Source organism: Galeopterus variegatus, unplaced genomic scaffold (genome assembly GCF_000696425.1).
Source record: "Galeopterus variegatus unplaced genomic scaffold, G_variegatus-3.0.2 Scaffold2974, whole genome shotgun sequence".
Classification (NCBI taxonomy): Eukaryota; Metazoa; Chordata; class Mammalia; order Dermoptera; family Cynocephalidae; genus Galeopterus; species Galeopterus variegatus.
In genome coordinates this window covers 47,873-58,945 of record NW_007729085.1, presented here as the reverse complement: position 1 = coordinate 58,945, position 11,073 = coordinate 47,873, and the positions used below count along the sequence as shown (strand labels likewise).

Sequence of the window (11,073 nt, the reverse complement as noted above, 5' to 3'; positions counted from 1 at the left end):
TTTTAAAAAAAAAAAAAAAAAAAAAAAAAAAAAAAAAAAAAAAAAAAAAAAAAAAAAAAGAACTGTGCAGTAGTGAATGGATTAAAAACGGTGGTTGGGGTGGATTTTAAGGGCTTTAAAAGAAGAGGAAAGTCTGTCTCTCTGATTCTCTGTTTCTGCTCTCTCTCTGCTTCCACCATCTTGCAATGTGAAACCCCTGGATCACTGTCACCACCAACAGATGTGTTCCTTGGACTTGGGACTTCGCAGCCTCAGAAACTGTAATCAATAAATTTCATTTTCTTTACAAATTACCCAGTTCTGTATATTTTGTTTAAAATGGACTAATACAACCTTCTTTGAGTTATATAAATATGCTATTAATAAGTGTTCCAAAATTGTATAAGATTCCTAGAAATCTATGTCTTGATATAAATGCAATTAGTCATAGTTTTGATTATTTTAAATGGTTGTATGCCACAGAAACAACTAAATTTTCTTGTCATTGTGTAACTCTCATCAGATCTTTTTGGCTATTTTGACTTGTGATGTCCACAGTCATTTGCTTCATTTTGATGCCTTTTCCCAAAGTTCCTTGCAAGCAGTTAGAGTTTTTATAGTGTTATATCTTCAAGGAAGTTCATAGAAACAATAAAAAAAAAAAACTCTGACAGGTGCAGTTTCCTAATAATTTTGAGTTTATGCCATTGGACGGAATTTCTAAAATTCTAATGAAGATACTGATGAGTTTGTGAAACTGCTAACCAAGGTCAAAAGAGCAAAAGTTAATTACATAAAACTGAATGAACTGATGAAGAATTATGGGTTTTACAGTTTCTTTATTTTGAAACATTGCTGGTTCTTTTAATGTTTTGTTTTTCAGATTTAAGAAAACTTTAAGCTACAGCAATTTGGTAATGCATATTTTTGTACACAGAAATTGAAACGTTTGCTTTTCCTCCCTACCTGATCTCTACAGAATTTGGAAACTATTCATAAGTATTCTTGTTTTTATGGTTATTTATATAACTTCAATAAGAATCTGTTCTCTTTAACAGAATACAATTAAAAACACTAGTTATAGTACCAGGCTTTGACTGGAATGTCATATTTGAAAATGTGCATAGAATGCCTGGCTTCAAGGGTTTCAAACCTTACAGAGATTAATTAAAATTTGTCACTTCTGGCATGCCCAGGAACCTTAAGATATCAGATCCAACAACTCTGTCTTCCTTGGTTTAGCTTCTTAGCATTGAGTTTTTAAAAAGTTTAATCTGATATTCCTTGTCAAAATTTCCAGCAGAGCAAATTAAAGAGGATCCTATCTGGTTATTTCTGCTTTATTTATGTAAATAACCGGGAAAATCAGTCTTGCCATGATTGTCTTTGATAGAAATGGGGGTGACTGTGGAGGGAAAAATTTATGTTTCAAAAGAAAACTGTAGCATACCTGTTATTATTAGACTGTACCCCTGTTTACCATTTCTGAGTTCTATTACCTACTAGTACAATGGACTGGATTCTAAATTCTTCTGGTTTTCTCTAATATCTGGCTACAGCTCTCTAAGAGCAAGAACTGCTCTGTTCCTTAAGACCTATAAGTTGAAGCTGGACAATTTCCTATAAATTTCAAGGAACAGGTTTCACCTGTGATGTGTGGGCCACACAGAGAGTTCACCAAAAACACCTGATGCCATAACCAGAGATACTTAAATTTGCAAACCAGGATGAGAAGTTGCTGACTTCATGCTGTGGACAGCTTTGTTCCCCATGATCTCAGAACACAACTTTCTACTAAAATGAGATTCTTACTCCTCTTACTTTTTCCTTACTTATGCCTTCCTCTTTCACTTGAAAGGATAATGCCGTAGCTAACATTTCAAAATAAGTATCTTTTTTGGTTAACTTGAAAATTGTCACTCCTTGCTTCAACCTAGACACAGGATGCTAGATTACCTACTGATTTAACAGGAAGAAATCTGTGCAGTTGCTGACACTTCCTGCTGCACATGAATAAATACATCAGATATTGTAGATACTCGGTTACAAAGGATTAATGGACAACTTGGGTAAAATGGGTAGACTGCTCATCTGACTCATTCTTTGATCTGTTTGATTTTAGTTGGTTTGGTTCATGGGGATTCTGTCCAAGAAACATACTCCAAACTCTTGGTATTATCTTCTGAATAGTAATAATAGTCACTTCCCTGGTGCACTGTATTCCCTCAAGAGTTTTAAATGTTTCTGTGCAGCCATCCACCGAATGTCAAATTGTCTCTTGTCAAATGGTCAAACAAGCTGAAAAGCAAAGAAATGCACGATAATGAGATTGCCTTAAGCTATAAATGGCATGCTGAGACCAGGAATCCAGAATGATGGTAACTGAGAGTGGCATTAATGCACCTAGGTCACACTCTCACCTAGGTGGATTCATATGCGTGGATTCATTATTTAGTTTTCAGTGTTATTGTAGGTTATTCCTTATTCTCACATAGGAGAGAGAGAGACCAAAGGGAGGGAATTGCTAAATAAAAATTATAGGAGGCCATTGTTTTGGAATAAGTTCCTGCACTAGGTCCCAAAAGAACAGACTAAAAATCAAAATGGAGTCACCACTGCTAAGTTCCATATCTCTTAGGCTGTGGTCTGACCTTCTGAGAAGTCAGGAGAAAGGTAACAGCTAATTTCCTAAACAGGCCAGTTTAATTCTTCATTAGGCATAATGATGAAGTCCCCCCTGCTTTAATCCTTACACAAAAGAGATAGCCTGAAGTAACCCGATTTTATATATATATTTTTTATTATTCTGTCTTCCTGTTTCCACCTTACAAGGAAAGTAATTTTTAAATGACCAATCTTCTTTTTGTTCTTTTTTTCTGTTTCCTTCAGCCTTTTTCTGTCTATAAAAGCAACTTTGTCTGCTTGGCTCATTGGAACACTTATTCTATTTTATGGAATACATGTTGCCCAATTCTGGAATTGAAATAAAGCCAATTGAGATCTTCAACTAAAATATAAGTAAATAAATCAATGAACAAATAAATAAATAAATAAATAAGATAATGTTAATTGTCTCCTAATCACAATATAAGAAAATAGCAATTTGAGGTCTTGAATGTATGAGTGGATTTGCTATTTAGTTTTTAGTGTTATTGCAGGTTACTCCATATTCTTGTATTTTACTGCCATTTGCATAGGAAACTCAGATCGAGGGAATTGGACATTTAGGCTCATTTTAACATTGTACAAGGAAATCTCATAGCATTTTTAAATTTTCATATTTATTTTGGAGTCTTCTTAGGAAAAAATAATAAGTATTCACCAAGAAAATGGCATTATTATTTACTATTTCTCACCATTACTAAATTTTAATTGAAGTCTAAATGTTCACCCAAGTGCCTGACAAAATTATTTCATCAGAAAATCAATTATAGTATGTGGTGTTTTGAAATTGGCTAATTTGGAAAATTTTCATATTTAAATGATTGTGACAAATTGGGTTTTTAAAATGTGCTTTTAAAAATATCTCTATGAAGGCACATGATGTTAATTTTTTAAGGGAATATTATATCATATTAAATAGAATTTTTTTAGCAAATGACTTGTTACTAAAAAAAAAAAAAAAGCCTTATGTGTCCAATATTTGAATCGCAGATGCTACTGGCTGCAAGTAATGGAATAACTAATAAACAATTAATTAAATAATAAAATAAATATTTATTGCAAATAACAAGAAGTCTAAAGGTACTTTCAAGGTTGGCTCAATGTCTTAATGTCACCAAAATTCTAGTGTCCTTCCACTCCATCATCCTGAGCAAGCTGGGTTCTTGTTTTCAGGTTGTGGCTTCATGGCTTCAAGACTGTTGTGTCTCTTTATGTCACATCCTCACACAATTGCATCCAAAGGAAGAAAAGAAGTTAAGATTCTATCCTCACAGTACTATCTTTTTATCAGGTAGGATATCAGATGCCCCATACACAAGGGATTTTACAGAGACAGAGAAAGAAAGAGAGAGAGCAAGAGGAAGAGAGAAGGTTTTGTTCTCATCTTTTCAACCACAACTATGACCTAACCTTACTGTAAGGGAGCCAGGAAAGTGAGAATCTGACATTTTCATCCTTTATAATGAGAGGCAAACTTTGGCAGTAAGTGAAAGGGGGAAAGAAAATGGTTGTTAGTTGCTGGGCCAGTGGGATCAAAAGGACTGGAAAGCAGCAACAAAGTGGCAACGGAGCCTCCATCTTGTTAACTCCACCCCCCCACCCTTACCCTCCCTGGAATTTCCTGCTGGCAGAGTAATGGCCCAGGGCCACATGACCCCGGTTACGTGGGAACCGGAAACTGAACCCTACTCAAAACAACACCATATATGGGCAAAAACCAACCAACAGCCCTCCCCTATGTAAACCTGTTTGTATCCACCCACGGTGCGACTTCCCCGGCCTCACTCCCTTGCAAGCCACAGAACCTCGCCCGAGAGCACTTCCATTAAAGCTTGCCTCAAACCCATTGCCTGGCTCCTTTTGTTACTTACCAACACCAATTTGAACCAGACATTTTGTGCCAAAACCTGGGAGGAGGTTGATGTCCAACTCCCATGGGAGGCCTCCCTCCTCTCATTACCAGGACCTCATTTGAGCCCTACACCTGAGACACCGGGTAAAGCCTCCCCCCCCCCATTCCATGCTCTGATCTGGGTGGTCCTGCCTAAAAATGTGGCTGCATTGAGGTGACTTCCAGAGTCACCAGGTGACTCTCTTTCGGTGCCTGAGGATTGGGAGATATCCCCACACTCACAGCAGCCTCTTTTAATCCGACTGCAGCCTGGGATTCCAAATGGGGATACCTGTTTTAATCCCTGGCCTGCCTGGCAGGAATGATGGGAACTTCCCAGTCCAAATTCAACCCAAAAACCCCTTTGGGTTGCCTGCTGGCCAATCTCAAAACTTTGGGCCTCTCACAAGACTTGAGAAGGCGCCACCTTATTCATTACTGTTCAGTGGCCTAGCCCCAATATCAATTGGACAATCAGTCTTGATGGCTCCCTGAGGGCACTTTTAGCTATCAGACCTTCACGGACTTGGACAACTTTTGCAGACACCAAAGCAAATGGTCCAAAGTCCCTACATATAGGCTTTTTGAGACCCATGCTCTCATCCCTTCCTCTGCACTTGATGTTCTACTTCCCAAGTCCTCCTCGCTTGGACCACACCAGCTCTGTCTGCTCCAAAAACCCCCAAATCCTTCCCCCCTTCTCCTCTGTCAGAACCCCCTGAAAACCTGGCCAGTCCACCAGTTTGAGGGCAACTCCCCCCTCCCTATTCAGTGCCTCTTTCTCCCTCTTCCCCTGCTCCTCCTGCACCTGCCCTGGTGCCTCATGCTGACCCAGTACCTTCACCCCCAGTACCTTTCCTCCTGGCTTGCCTCCCATTTCTGCCTGGACATGGTCCCAAGTAATCCCACCTACCCCCAACTTGGTCTGCCCCTTAAGAGAGGTCGCTGGTGCCAAAGGGGTGATTTGAGTTCATGCACCCTTCTTGCTCCAAGACCTCTCCCAAATTGAAAGGCAGCTGGGTTCCTATTCTGCTAACCCAGGAAACTATACCAAAGAGTTCCAATATTTAGCCCAAGCATATGACCTAACATGGCACAACTTACGTGTCGTCCAGACTACAACCCTCACAGCAGAGGATAGGGAATGCATCCAGGCTGCTGCCCGAGAACATACAGATCGGGTCCATTTAACTGATCCGACTATGCCAGTAGGGGCTCAGGTGGTTCCCATTGCAGACCCTGGGTGGGACTATCAGAATGGCCAAGATGGCCACTGATGCCACAACCACATGGTTCAGTGCCTCATCACCAGAATGCAGGCATCTGCTAATAAGGCTGTCAATTATGACAAATGTGAGAAATCACCCAAATTCCAGATGAAAGTCCTGCTGTTTTTCTTAATAGACTCACTGAAGTCCTACTTCAGTATACCCACCTAGACCCCTCTAATCCAGCAGGAGCTACTGTCCTAGCCACCGATTTTATCTCTTACTCAGCCCCTGATATTTGCAAAAAAATAAAAAAGGCTGAAGAGGTTCCTCAAACTCCCATTCCTGACCTGGTGAGAATGGCATTTAAAGTTTTTAATGCCTGGGAGGAAATGGCCGAGCTTAAAAGACAAGCCCAGGTCCATCAGAAGGTCCAACTCCAAACCCAAGCCTTGATAGCAGCCCTGCAGCCAGCTGGCTCTGGGAGACAACGGAGAGGGGTAACCCAGTGCACCTCCCCCCGCCGGGGGCTTGCTTCAAGTGTGGCGCTGACAGACATTGGGCACGTCAATGTCCAAATCCAAAGATACTGACATGCCCTTGCCCTCATTGATGGAGGATGGGCCACTGGAAATCTGACTGCCCTAGAATTGGGGGATTGCCAGCACCTCCATGCAGAGGAAACCCTGAGCTGGTAAGTCCTGCCTTCCAGCTCCTTGGCCTGGATGACGACTGACAGGGCCCAGACTCAGAAACCCCTCTCACCCACGCCAAGCCCAGGGTCATGCTTCAGGTAGCGGGCAAGTCCATTTCCTTCCTGTTGGACATGGGGGCTACCTACTCTGTTCTGCCTTACTACTTGGGCACCAGTTTCCCCTCCCCAGTGGCAGTCATGGGAATTGACACCACCTCTTCTAATCCACGGACCACCCCACCCCTTTCCTGTATCCTGGATGGGTTTCCCTTTTCTCATTCTTTCCTAATAATTCCTTCCTGCCCTGTCCTCCTCCTCAGCTGGAATATCCTTCACAAGCTCCAGGCCACCATTCATCTTTCCCCCTCACCCACTGTTTCCACCCACCTTATTTTGTCCCTAGTTTCACCTGACATTTCTCAACCACCCCACTTCCCATTGTCGGTAGACCCCCAGGTTTGGGATACTTCTAAGCCAATAGTAGCTTCTTGCCATTCCCCAGTAAAAATATAATTAAAAGATCAAACCACCTTTCCTTCCCGTCCTCAATTCCCCATTTCAGAAACCCACAGAAGAGGACTCAAACCCATCATAGATCGGCTCTGCCAGCAGGGACTCCTTATGTCCATTAGCTCCCCCTGCAACACCCCCATCCTCCCCGTAAAAAAGCCCACTGGAGCCTACTGCCTAGTGCAGGATTTAAGACTTATTAATGACGCTGTAGTCCCACTCCATCCGGTCGTCTCCAACCCGTATACCTTGCTCTCCAACATTTCCCCTACCACGTCCCATTTTTCCATTTTAGATCTCAAAGATGCTTTCTTCTCTGACCCCCTTCATCCAGATTCTTATTTCCTTTTTGCCTTCACTTGGGAGGACCCTGACACACATAGTTTGCAACAACTTACCTGGACTGTTTTGCATTAAGGCTTTAGAGTTGGTCCCCATCTTTTCAGCCAGGCTTTAGCCAAAGATCTTAATCTTTGCACTTTAACGTACAGCACCCTCCTCCAATATGTGGATGACCTCCTTCTTTTCAGCCCCTCATTATTCTCTTCCCAAGAGAATACTGCCACCCTTCTCAATTTCCTTGGGTCTAAGGGTTATCGGGTCACTCCTTCCAAGGCTCAACTTTGCACCCCCACAGTTACTTACCTAGGCATATCCCTAACCCCCATTTCCAAGTCTCTTACAGGGGACCGTATCCACCTCCTCTGGGATCTCCAACCTCCCCAAAGTGCTAACGACATCCTCTCCTTTCTGGGCCTTGTGGGTTTCTTCCAACAGTGGATCCCCAACTTCACCCTCCTAGTGTGACCCTTATACAAGGCAGCTAAGGACACCCCGCAGGAACCATTAACTGACCCCACCACTGTCAAACACCTTTTCTTTAGGCTATGGGATTGTCTCACTGCAGGCCCCACTCTGGCTCTCCCAGATCCTTCAAATCCCTTTCATCTATTTACAGATGAGCGTTTTGGCTTGGCTACCAGCCTCCTGGCCCAGCCTGCAGGACCGGCCTATCAGGCAGTGGCATACCTATCAAGACAGCTAGATGTCACGGTCCAGGGATGGCAGCCATGTCTCAGGGCATTAGCAGCTGCTGCCTCCCTGACCAAAGAAGCTCTCGAGTTTACTTTGGGCCAATCCCTCACTATCTTTTCCTCCCATTGCTTAGGGGGCCTGCTCAGCCACAAATCACTTACCCATCTGACTCCTTCCAGAATCCACCTGTACCACCTCCTTTTCATCAAAAATCCCCAGATTTCTTTATCCACCTCCCCCCACTTAAACCCCATGACCCTCCACTACTCCCAACCCTTTACATTCCTGTCCTCAACTTTTAGAGGACTTTATTCCCTCACATTCAGGGCTCTCTGACCAGCCCCTATCTAATCCTGACTGTGTGCTTTTTGTGGACGATAGTTCTTTCATTGCCCCAGATGGCCAAAGGCATGCACACTATGCTGTCGTTACTCTAGATGCCACCTTAGAGGCTGTACCCCTTCCCTTTGGAATGACCTCTCAAAAGGTGGAGCTGATAGCCCTCACTCAGGCCCTCCACCTGTCCAAGGGACAACAGGTCACTTTTTACACAGATTCCAGATAGGCTTTCCTCATCACCCATACTCATTCTGTCCTCTGGCAAGAACGAGGATTCCTCACTACTAAAGGGATCCCAATAATCAATGGGCCCCTCATATCAAAGCTACTTGAGGCCCTTAGCCTCCCAACTGAGGTGGCTATCGTTCACCACCGTGACCACCAGTCCTCTAAAGACCCTATATCTAAAGCCAATTCCACAGCCCAGGCTATGGCTCTAAACTCTGCCCCAGCTCCTCTCCTTTTCCTCAACACACCCCATTCCCCTTCATATACCAAAGAAGAAACTCAGACCCTCAAATGGTTAGGGGGAATTATCGGGAACAAGGGCTGGATTTTTATCCAAAATAAGGTTACCCTCCTGGGCTATCTAGCCTGCAGCATCATTACAGATGTCCACCAATCCCTCCACATTGGCCCAAAAGCTTTATATCAGTTCCTAGGACCCCTTTTCCATAACCCACACCTCCAAAAGCTCATTGAGGTTCATCAGTCTTGCAGCACCTGTTCTGCTGTTAACTCTTAGGGGGGAATTCACAGAGTGGGACCTAACCATCAGCTCTGACACCATCAACCAGGGGAGGACTGGCAGCTTGATTTCACTTGCATGCCATGTCACAAAACGTATCATTACTTACTAACTTTGGTGGACACCTTTACAGGTTGGATTGAGGCTTACCCCACAGCTCGAGAAACAGCAGACGTGGTAGCCACTGTTCTCATTGAACATATCATCCCAAGATTTGGCCTCCCATGGACCCTACAATCTGACAACAGCCCAGCCTTCACCTCCAGTGTCACCCAGCAGGTCTCCAAAAGTCTGAACGTCACCTGGGAACTCCACATCCCTTACCATCCCCAATCCTCTGGTAAGGTTGAGCGAGCCAACGGCCTCCTCAAAGAACATCTTACTAAACTTTCCCTCGAGACCCACTTATCTTGGCCAACCCTCTTCCCGTTGGCACTTACAAGGCTTAGGGTCACCCCTAGGGGACCATCAGCCCTCAGCCCTTTTGATCTCCTCTATTGACGGCCCTTCCTGCTGACCCATGACTTTCTGCCCTCACCCACTTCCCTTTTATCCTACCTACCCTACCTAACCCTTTTAAGGGCCCTTTTGCAGGCCCATGCTGACTCAGTTACTCCCACCCCCAGGGACCCCACCATGGATACTCCCTAGGCTTTAACCCCAGGGGATAGCGTCTTACTGAAAGAACCACATCCAAAAACCCTACAGCCCAGGGGGCCTGGTCCCTACACGGTGGTTCTAACCACCCCCATAGCCACAAAACTCCTGGGACACCACCCCTGGGTACACCTTTCCAAACTTAAGCGTGCCCCCTCTGAGGCCCCCTCCCAAGATGTATAGACAACCCAGCCCTTGGGACCTACCTGGGTTCGGCTATCACGTCACCATTCTCCTCCTGACTCTGCATCTTATTCCTACCGCTACTGATTCAGAATACAAACGGAGATTTTATTTAACAAAAACCTGGACAACCAATCATCAAACCCATGCCAGACTTATTTCTACCACTGATTGCCAACTGCAGGGAGGCCAGGCCTCAGTTAATTTCTCTATCCCCACTTTTAACTCTGCCCCATGAGGAAGATCTGTTTCGTTTATGACCAAACACATTTACAACTGCCGCGCTTACTGGATTCAAACTAACGGTGGTTGCCCTTATCACTATTGCACAATGCACACTGCCCAGCTGGACAATGCAGGCACCAAGCGGGCCCAATACCACCTCACCTCTAATGGAAAAACCACTTATTATTTAACTATTCCAGATGCCTGGAATGACCACTGGGCCTCCGGAGTCGATGCCAAACTGTACCGCTGGCCCTTCCAATCTTACCCCGCTGCTTCCCTTAACATTTACAGGGCCTACACATTGGTCATCCCTCAGGTCTTTTCTGTTCTCAGTAACCAGACTAGCATTATTGAGGCATAGGAGCAGCTCCTCCAAGAACACCTGCAGATCGGCCCTCATATCGGTCAAGATGCCTTCTCCTGGGTAAAGCTCACTCAACAGGGCACCACCATCACCAACCTTTCCAGCATAGTTAACTTGTCCCACTGCTTTCTGTGTGCTGCCTTAGATAAATCTGCACTGGTGGCTGTCCCCTTCCTGGCCCATTTAATCTATCCACCCCCACTTCAACTCCTCAGGGGTTTTTGCCCTTTCTCCAAAGCATTCCCTTGTTTACTAACCCCCAAGCTCCAATATTGCCCTTCTGCTACTCTTCCCCTAATTCCTCTCTTTGCAATACAACCCAACCAAATGCCACCAGACAACAAGCCTCCATTGGAGGTTTCTTTTGGTACAATGGCACCCTCTCCAAGTCTCTCAACACTTCTGCCTCCCTCCACTGCCTGCCTGTTTCCTTGGTCCCCCAGCTTGCCATCTATAGCCAGGCCAAAATTATAGCTATAGTTAATCCCCCAGAAAAACAAAAACATGCGGCAGCTTTTCTCCCCCTAGTCCGCAGGGTCTCCCTGGCCTCCTCCCTGGTGGCCACAGGGCTGG

At 44.5% G+C, this 11,073-nt stretch overlaps 1 pseudogene; it reads right to left on the bottom strand.

Moving 5' to 3' along the window:
* Positions 1 to 10,536, bottom strand: part of LOC103599462 — a 166,049-nt pseudogene extending 155,513 nt beyond the window's left edge.
* Between the last annotated feature and the right edge of the window lie 537 nt (positions 10,537 to 11,073).